This window comes from Pinus tabuliformis, chromosome 7 (genome assembly GCF_031772625.1).
Source record: "Pinus tabuliformis cultivar Carrire ecotype Pingquan chromosome 7, CPIR1, whole genome shotgun sequence".
NCBI classification, from domain to species: domain Eukaryota; kingdom Viridiplantae; phylum Streptophyta; class Pinopsida; order Pinales; family Pinaceae; genus Pinus; species Pinus tabuliformis.
This window is the reverse complement of record NC_142293.1, coordinates 591,285,892-591,294,677: the sequence shown is the minus strand read 5'-3', so window position 1 is coordinate 591,294,677 and position 8,786 is coordinate 591,285,892.

Genomic DNA, 8,786 nt, shown 5'->3' with positions numbered 1-8,786 from the left:
AAAATTTATTCAGTGCTTTGGAGGAGAAAGAACTCAAGATGTGCATAGAGATGGGTGATGACGGAACGTATAGTGTTTTAGGAGTGGGCACGATTGCTTTTAAGAGGGAGAATGGAGCTCCTCTCACCTTGACAAATGTGATGTATGTGCCTGGACTAAAGAAGAACTTGGTATCGGTTGTGATGTTGGAGGAAAAAGGCTACGATATTATCTTCAGTAAAGGAAAGGCGTTCCTAAGACACATAGCCACGGGTCAGACCAAGAGGATAGGGATTTGGGTGAAGAATCTCTATAAACTAGAGGTACATGATTGTGCAGCATTGAGTACAAAAGCGGAATTGGTAAAAAGCGAAGACATTGGCGAGTTGTGGCACAGGCGGTTGGGCCATTTGCATCATGGGGCTTTGAAGATAATGTTGCAGATATCCACAGGACTTCCCAAAGGTAAACTTGAGCAAGTTGACACATGCAAAGGTTGTACCTTGATAAAGTACACCAAGTCTTCCTTTCATGATTGAGACAGTCAAGCAGAGGCTATCTTAGAGTGAGTTCATATTGATTTGTGTGGACCATTCTCGATGGCATCCACAATGAAGCAAAGGTATTATGTGATTTTCATTGATGACTATTCCCGTAAGTGCTAGATTTATTTCATGCAAAAGAAGGACCAAACTTTAACAAAGTTTTGTGAGTTCCAAGCTTTGGTCAAGAAAGAGTCAGGGAAGAAGATCAAGGCCTTGAGAAGTGACAATGGTGGAGAATATGTCTCTCAAGAGTTTAAGGACTTCTATGCAGTGAAAGGAATTAAACGAGAGTTGATGACACCTCATAACCCACAGCAAAATGGGGTGTCCAAGAGGAAGAACAGAACTATTGTAGGGGCAACATGGGAATTGTTGCCTGACCAAGGCCTACCACTTCACTTGTGGGCTGAGGCATGCAACATAATGGTCTATTTGCATAATAGAAGACCGCATCACATACTTGGGATGAAGACACCAGAGGAATCTTTCTCCAGTAAGAGACCAAATGTGGGTCACTTTAGGATCTTTGGCTCATCGGTATATTGCCATGTGACAAAAGATGCAAGGATGAAGCTTGAGCTGACAATAGAGTTGGGGATATTTGTGGGGTACATTGATATAGCTCACAACTATTAGGTGTACTTGCCTACCAGTCAGAGGACAGTGGTTCACAGAGATCTCAAGTTTGATGAGTAGAAGGCCATGCGAGTTTCCCTTGAGAGGGAGCTCCAACTACACGCTGTGGAGGAACTATTGGTTCCTAAGGAGGAGGAGCCTCAGACTGATGCAGAGTAGCTGCATGTAGAGGTTCTAGGAGTGGAGACATCCACTCAAGCAGAGTCTTCCAGAGATGGATGAAAGAGCACAAGAGAAGCTGACATATTGTTGGAGGATGCGAGAAAGAATGTGGGAGCACCATCTTCTCAGCGTAGACAAAGGAGGTCACCTGAGAGGTACACTGGATACTTGGCCCTTGCTGGGGAATGTGTTGAGACTGAGCCATCTTCCTTTGATGAAGCAGTGTAGCAACCAATTTGGGTTGATGCTATGGTGGAGGAGTATGACTCCATAGTTAGCAACAATGTTTGGGACGTGGTTCTGAGACCGGAGAACAAGTCAGTTGTGAGTTCTCATTGGCTCTACAAGGTAAAGTAAGTTGATGATGGTAGTGTGGAGAAGCATAAGGCAAGATTTGTTGCCCGTGGCTTTTCACAGGTCGAGAGGATCATGTTGTTGCAGTATATTTCAACAGAGGAGCAAGATGCTGACATTTTGATAAAGGCATTGTCAAAGTGTAAATTCGAATTCCATAGAGACAGGATCGGGGTGGTGGATAATCCCTTTCTTGTTGAGAGGCAGTGTTGAAATATGGCAACAAGAATATTCCAATTTAATTTGTCCTTGAATTAAATTGTGAATTAAAATCGAATTTAGTCTTAACAGCTACTTGGAAATAATTAATTAATTTATTTTAAATTAGTTAGTTGGAGAAATTCGAGTTAGAAGTCTTTCTGAAGTCATGCAAGAGTTATCCCTTAAATTAAGGAGATAAGATTGAGTTATATTTGAGTTGTAATTAGTTAACTCAGTTTACTGAGTTAAGTCCAGTTAAATTAGTTCCAAACTGTTTGAGGAACTAATATTGAGTTAACAGTCAGTTGATGCATGAATGCACTCAACTAGTGCTACTCCAGTTTACTGAAGATTCCCTCATCAGAAACTCATGCATGTCTATTCTGAGAAAAACCCAGTTGAGATTAATGTTCAAGGACAGTGTACTATCAGTTGCACATGTTTTCTCATGGAGAAAACTCATGCATGCAGTCAAGGATTTATCCTTGAGGATTACGCAGTTTTGAAGGCTTGTTTTTCCACTTGGTAATAGGCTAATCATCCACAAGGAACAACGCAAGGAAATAGGAGCTTGGAGGGTAGAGAGGAAGGCTGGAGAGAAGCCAAGATTTCCTATGAGCATCTGCGAGGATTGTACTAAGAGTTGGCTAGATGTGAGAGCTAAGGCTTTGTATAATTCCTATGTATTTCCACCATGTATGATAATACAAAAATGTGGGGTTTTTATCGAAGACTTTCCCCAAAGTATTTTCATGTGTATTGTGCTATTGATTCTTCTTCTTTTGGTTATATTGTTCAGCTCGATCTTTAAGCTTTTGCAAATTGATAGTAGAAGTAGGTTATAATATTATGCTTTGACTTATATTACATTATCGGGTTAACCTATCACAAATTTTCTACAAAGAGCCTTTATAACATGTAGATTGTTATTAAACTTGAAATAAAAAACATGTCCTTAACATAGACTTCTTACTTCTGACTAAATTTTTAACCATTATTTTAAATAAACTGCTATTATATACACGATATAAAAATTCTTAGATCATTTCAAATCTACATTACTTTCATAGGATGAGACAAACAAGACCATGTTATATATGAGTTTAGGATCTAATTCCTAGCAGTGCTTCCAACACCTAAAACCTATCTTCCTTTACCTACAATTTATGCTCTTGTATGCTCTAAATCTGCTTCCTTGGAGGTCCCACATCACATCCCATCTTACCTTGTTGATCAATGCTCTCCCTCTAATTTCCCTCTTCTATTTTCCCCGTTCTCCTTTCCATGTTGGCCAAATCATGCTCCATGACAAACTGCAATCTCTCAAATTTTAGTTGTAGGGGCTCATAATTCTTGTCTAGAGATATTGAGTGGTCCTTTTTCTCCCATTCCTACAATTCATTGCATTGCTTCATGGCTTCTAGCATATTCTCAACCGATTCTTCCAACCTCTGCATCAGATAATTCATGTGATTTTGGGCATCCTCCAATTTTTTTTTGTTTCTCTCTACCATTATAGCACACCACAAAACCTGGGACCCAAGCTCATATCATAATTCTCATCCATGTGAGTTCTTGGCTATTAGGTGTGAACTAATGCATTTTTCAATTGCCATAAATTAATTTGTTTCCACCACTCAATTCACTGGCAAAGAAAACCACAACCATAGACTTTGATTTTCCCAAACATGTCAACTAGATATGTGTTCCTCCAATTCATAACAATGGTGAATGAAATATAGGGCAATGATCTTCCTCTGTCCTTACTTGGTACAAAGTTTCTCCTCTACTTCCTAATGCATCAGCCATGTTCAAATGCCGATATTCATGGTAGAATTAAATCTCCTCAAATTTCCTCATGTACGACACTACCCTTTGTAATATAGGTGAGCGGGATTTAGGTGGAGACTTCATTGCTTTGTTTACCTACCTAATCATAAACATTGAATCGCCAAAGACCAAGAGCTTGTGAGTTCTCTGCGTCATCACTATTTCAAGACCTTTCCATAAAGCCAAGTATTCTTCTTAGTTGTTTGTCGAGTTGCCCAGACCTTAAGAAAATTGGGACTCCTTTTGGTCATCATGGCGTAATATAACTCCTCGTGCTCCTTCCAACCCTAGATTTCATTTAGAGGCTCCATAAGAAAACAACGAGTAACACTTCTTGCTTGAGTGCCATTCTGAGAAATCAATTGGTTCCATTCTTATACAATGATTTTTATTAAATGTCGGGTGGGGATTGAAGTTGCTAGCATGATGTGGAATCTTTCCTACCTCTATCCATTCCATTTATTCTCGAGTTAAATCCTACATATATTATTATTTTTTCCTGAAGTCATGATTGCTTCAACTAATAGATTTAAGGCCTTGTTTTCGATAGCAACAAGAGTCAACCAATCATCTTTTAATATTACATTATTATAAGTTATCTAAACTAACCAGCATGTGTATTTTGGAAGAGCCACTCAACAATGTTTTGACGAAGAAGAGGCTTTCCTTTACCATGGTAACTTCATTTTCCAAATTTCAAACATGTCAACCCAACTTTCAAGGATTTCCTCAATGTGGCTAACCTTTCCAAAAGCTCCATGCGACACTATTAATGTGAACGAGCATTGCCAAAAGAGGTGTTAAATACCTATAACAACCCCTGGTTGATTTTCAATGTAAATAAAATAAGACCAAGGTCATGGGAAACATATTCCAAGCTAAATGTTGGGTAAACATTATAGTGGGCATCACTTGTGGTTTATTTATGGAAATTAGCAAAGGCATTGGAAAAGGAAAAGAGGCAATAAATGGCATTTAACTATGAAAATAAAGGAAAATAGGAGAAAAGGGAGGTGAAGAGACACAAATTTGCATGCAAGGAAAATTATAGGGAAAATGAAGGAAAATGAAAGAAAAATGAGACATCAATGATAAAAAGGCATCATAGAAATAATTTCTAGATTTTTGTCAGTTTTATCTTTGCTCTCTGATACTCTTGCACACTTAGAGCATTCTTGGAGCATTCTAGTATTCACTTGGACTTGGAGAAATAAAGTAAAGGAAAAGCAAGGAATTGGTGGGAAACAAAGGAGAAGGTTGGATCAACAAATACAACATGGATACTTTGCAGGTAACTGGTTGCATGCGTGATTTCCTTGTTGGCTTTTTTATGCATGTGGTTCCTTGGTTATTTGTTTTCATTGGCATGGAGATTTGTCTGGATTGTCAGTGGTTCAGCCTTTCCTTGCCATTTCTTGGATAGCCATGATGTAGTGGATTCTCTGTTTTTATTTTTGATTGGTTCTTTGGTTCCCTATGGCTGTGGTTTGGGAAAATTTCTCTAGAGTATTGGAACAACTTGGGTTTCCTGGAGTTTGTGGGTTGAGATGGGAGATATATGGATCCCTATAACAACGTGGGTCCCCTGGAGGTTGTGGATTTAGTTAGTAGTCCTTGGAGCCCTAGATAGATTGGGTAGTGATTTATAGACTGATTAGGTGAAATCACTGTGGTTGATGGTTGAGATGGTTTGGACTCTGGAAGCCCTGGTTAGTTATATTTTTGTTTAACCCATATGATCCCGCATTCATGATTGGAATATGGAGTAGAGGTGATTGGCTAAAAGATATATTTTGGTTTAGCCAATCTATGGTCAGGTGGTATGTGGAATTTCTTTACTTGGATTTTGCATATGTTAATATGAGCTATTTTCCTATTGTGATCTATGAGCATTTGCATTGATTATTATGGTCATCTTATGGCTGATTTGTAATGGTTTGTATTATGTTTATATGCATGGTTATATGATGAGTTCTTATGATGGGTCTTATTCATAATTTGATGAGTTATTGAATGGTTGATGAATGCATGGGCTAAAAAGTGTTGTTACAACTATATTGATAGGGCATATAACCTTCTTAGTAATTTTTAGATGATTTTTAGAAGTTTATGATCAGATATGCATTCATGACCTGTAGCGAATATGTTTATCATATGTTTGTTAAAATGTTTTTCATGCATTACACATGTTTAGGTCAATATCTTACTCAATTTTTGAATGGTTTGCATTTTTATCATTGTAGTTATGTTTCTGGAAAGTTACAGACAATTCTAGGCAGTGACCTAAAGGCTAGCCTAAAAAAGTGGCATAGATATCACCACCGCATGCATAGAACTAGGGATTTTGGGTCATAACTGCATGGAGATAGGATTGTGGGTGTGTTTATAGCCTCCCAACCACATGGATGTTGTGTTATGGGTGTCATTGTGGAGTTAAGCTATAGAAAATGAGTTCCAACTCAGGGATTGACCACTTGGGGTGGTTGTCAAGCTCCTGAGTGGTCTGTAGTCTCCGAGAGATGTTAGTATATGTTCTGGTTTGTAGGCCCCCTTTCCATAACTAGAATTTTGAGGTTGGGTGATATCATAGTGAAATGGAGCTCATGTTTACCCGAGAGAGCTTGTAAAGTGGGTAAAATTGGGATGGGTTGTTACAACATGATCAGAGCTTCTAGGTTCAAACACTTGGAATGGATGGGCTAAAATGCATATTGTTATGGGTGCATTTTCATGGTTATGGTTATCATGTATATAGTTAGTTTTACATTTTTTTGTTCTCATGAATGATGTTGATATATTGATTATATATCTATATATATATTTGGGCTAATCTAAATTGACTTATGTAGATGTATAGCCTCCCCTGAGATACACTGAGGTATGATTTGATTATGTCTTATATTTGGTTTATCTAAAATGGTATGTTTTCAGGAAATAGAAGAACACAGATGAAGAGAAAAATGGTGGATTACTAATCAGGTGTTCAATGTTTAGCTCAAAAATAAAAGTTCTTATATTGGCTCAAAACCTAAACGATTGCATCCGTCTCATCAAGACAATTGCAACGCAATTCGTGTCCTTGAAAACCGAGTTTGGAAGAAGGAGAAAAGGCCTACTGTTCATTTTCCTAAACAACTAAAAAAATTGCAAAACATGATAGAATGATGACATGGCAGTACAGTCAACATAAGGGGAATCTTCTTCAGTTTTTGCCCAATGAGACTGTGACAAGTGTCACTTCAGGATTCGCCAGTTTGGATGTGTGAAGGTGAAATTTCCCAATGTCCTCCAAGGTGGAGTTATGAGTTCATGGTGAATATTATGTGGAAATTAATTTTTTTAGATATATATATATATATATATATATATATATAGATAGATATATATATATATATATTAATATACAAACCTTTTATAAATCCTCATATCTATAAACTTTACATAGTTCCAAACTATGTCAAAGGGATTGAAATATTTGTATCGTAATGTTTTAATGGGTGGAAAAATATATGAAGGGATGGGAGGAGGGCGGGTCGAACCCATGACCTCCCCCTCCCAAACTTTGTTGCTAACCATTGAACCAAGCATCAGACTTATTAACCGGTGGCCACCAAATGTTACTTAAACCTACAACGATGCTGACGACGGGAGCGGAGGGAGCCAGCCCTGCAAGACAACCTCCTCTCCACACAACCACGCTAAAAAAACCATGGGCTAGCACTAAGGTTAAGCGCGCTTAAGGTGTCACTAATCCCGCTTAAATTAATTGGTCCAAATTTAAATATGGAGGTAGTTTTGGAGGCGTGCCAATTTCGGTGAAATTGCCAATTTTGGCGGTGCTAACTCGAGTCTTCTCTAGTTTTAGTAGGGTTTCCTAGGGAAACATTGAATGAAACATATCTTGAGAAATTTTCAACCAAATTGAGCTCAAAAAGAGGTGTTCTTGGTTAATTTGGACATTCTGAACACATTGGTGCAGGTATCAGGAGCCATAGAGCTTTGTAAACAACATTTTTTCCACATTGAGCTAATATAAAGACCCAAGCCATGGAAGCTGGACCAAGGAGATGTAGCATATGAGGGGTGAACTCCTTCATCAAAACATTGTGATAATGTGTCTCTTTGATGGTTTGTTGCACTGTACATGTTTTCTGTTCAGTATTTTTTTCTGAAGCTATTTTTAACATGAATGTCTTTTAAAACTTAAGGAAATTTACCTGATTGTATGTACAAACAGCTAATGAAACCTCAACACAAGGAGAAATATGCAAGGATATATTTATAAATATGTCATTTTTATTATCAAATAAAAACTAATCATACAAAAATAGATCAAGTTGGTATCATAGAAAATGTTGAATTGCTTGATTTATTGAGTTTGTGCAATTAGGGTTTTAATGGTTGCAAAATTGTGATGCTTACAAGGTTAAAGTTGCAGAAAGAAGAAGAGAAGCTATTAGTTGCAACTCCTGAGGTAATTCCAAAAAGAAGGAGAGCCACTAGGCCACAATATCCACCACCCAAAGTTCCAATTCCAGCTGCACTTGAAACTCCTCAAGTTTTGTCTTCAACTGAGATTGAAGAGGTATAAGGAGTACCAATATCTGAGCCTAAATCCATACCTATTATCTTGGAGAAAGAGAGCCTGAATGTCCCTCTTCAGAAGAGGAAGAATTCAAGAAATCTTTCTATACTTTGACTGAGATGGTTAAAGTGAACTATGAAGAGAGGAACACTAGAATGGTTGAATAGAGTTCTAAACCTCCACATGGAGAAGGAAGCTAAGAGGACAAAAAAGATGAGAAGAAGGATTCCAAAGGGAGTGGTGGAAAGCCACCTCCATCTCCACCATCCTCTTCATCTTCCTCATCATCTCCATCATCTCACACAGCATCATCTTCCATTACCACTTAAACTACCCACACTCATTCCAAAACCCCAAAAGGAAAAACTCCATTACTGAAATTGGACATAAAATTCGAACTTCCCATGTACAATGGAGAGGTGAATGCAGAAAATTTGGACAATTGGATTCATCAGTTGGAGGTATACTGCAGAATTTAGAACCTTCAAGAAGAC